Source organism: Capsicum annuum, chromosome 5, assembly GCF_002878395.1.
Source record: "Capsicum annuum cultivar UCD-10X-F1 chromosome 5, UCD10Xv1.1, whole genome shotgun sequence".
NCBI lineage: Eukaryota > Viridiplantae > Streptophyta > Magnoliopsida > Solanales > Solanaceae > Capsicum > Capsicum annuum.
Genome location: NC_061115.1, coordinates 90662795 through 90664634, shown reverse-complemented (window position 1 = coordinate 90664634; position 1840 = coordinate 90662795). Strand labels below are relative to the sequence as shown.

The window sequence follows — 1840 nt, the reverse complement described above, 5'->3', positions numbered from 1 at the left end:
GCATCTTTTGCAACATGGAATGATTTTTGCATCTTTTGCAACATTTTTTTGCTTTCTGTTGCAACTATTATAATTAACTATTACAACGAGTTTTGTCACCTTTTCAACCACTTCAAATACCAATTGATGGTTTAGATGAAAGTCACCCCTATATTGTAAATTAATATATATATATATATATATATATATATATATATATATATATATACACACAATTATATATATACACATCACAACAAAATGTTTCATTAATAATAATAATACAAATTAAAATATGCAACAAACTAGTAATCTAAACCCAAAAGCAAAATGTTAAAAGTCATGATCATTAGTTTTCCTATATAGTATCAAGTTCGAGTGCCGATAAGTTTCACGAAATTCAATATCACAAAGATCGGTATTAAAGCATCTATCTACAATTCACAAATCTTCTCAAGTAAGGTCGATTTCTTCATCACCTCTTTCTTCATCTCCTTCTTCATTTTGGACACCCATAAAAAAAAAAAATAATTAAGCTCAATTAGCACTTGAATGACAACATATTCAAAGAGGAAAAGTTGGGCAATCGTGTATAATTTGAAGCAAAATCATTCTAGCACTTCATAGAAAATGTCTTACAAGAAATTAATGATCAACAAATTCATTCAAGAGAAATTAAAGCTATTAGCCTAGCTTAATACAAAATTTAGTTAGCCTCGTTAAACTTCACATCCCATAATTGGTAGATGTAGGACCTTTTTAACAGGATGCATACAACGGATTAACCCAAAATAGTCAAAAACCTACAGAAGATATGATTGTCTACAAATTATAGTCAATCTTCAACATAGCAAGGAACTAAGTAAATCTCATCTCTACCACTTCAAAGCTCCAAAGCTGGGATCACATGGGTGGGCATCCAACAGGAATGTCTCCGAATGACAGTCAAAATTCACTAGAGATAAAAAATAATATGAATTTAAGATCATGCAATATGCATACCATAATATCCAGCAGAAAATTTTCTTGCACAAACATAGCAAAGCTAAGAAGTAAGAACCATCTGCTTTATTAAGAAACACTGTAACACTGTCAATATTCATGTTTAGGAGAAACACTACCCATTTGTTTCCATGACCAAGAAACCCTTTGAAATATGTATGGCCCAGTTCTTCTGTTTTCTCTTTGATCACTGAAGATTCATCGGGATCTTTTGGGAGTTCTTTACTAGTTACCATGTCATTTACTGAACTCAGATCTCCAAATAGTATTTTGTAGAAGTACCTGAGTTATAAGGGAATAGAGTGAAAGAGTGATATAACTGCATAAGAATAAAACTCCTACCCTATAATGAGACAGAAAAGCAGATTCAGTAGAGCTTAAGCTCCGTCTGAAGTTTTGACAACATATACAATCCACTGATTATGCTGGCAGATAACAAACATGTAGCCTCAAATCACACAACTAAAATAACGAACTAGAATGTGGTACACAACAACAATCCAAATCCTTCATCATTCTAACAACATACCCAGTAATCCCATAAGTGAGGTCTGGGAGGGCAGTAGGGCAGTATGTACGGTGACCTCACCACTTTCTTAAAAAGAAAGAGAAGATCTTTCCGGTAGACCTCACCCCTTCCTTAAAAAGGTAAAAAGTAAATAACAAAAGTTTTTACCATTTCTATTGCATTGAGTAAATCAGTGAAAAGCAACCAAACATAATATAAGTTACCAAAACAATACAAGTGTCTTAAAAATGCTTTTAAATTGCTACCACTATGAATGCATCAAATCACAGTTTCCTATACAACAACAACAACAAACCCAGTGTATTCCCACCTAGTGGGGTCTGGGGGGGG

At 33.0% G+C, this 1840-nt stretch overlaps 1 long non-coding RNA gene across 1 annotated transcript; it reads right to left on the bottom strand.

The window, feature by feature from the left end:
* Positions 1-224: 224 nt before the first annotated feature.
* LOC124898902 lies at positions 225-1833 on the bottom strand. The gene is made up of 2 exons (XR_007055800.1): positions 982-1833; positions 225-476 (listed from the first exon to the last, which is right to left on the bottom strand). It is a non-coding gene; the product is annotated as an uncharacterized LOC124898902 (long non-coding RNA).
* Positions 1834-1840: the final 7 nt, after the last annotated feature.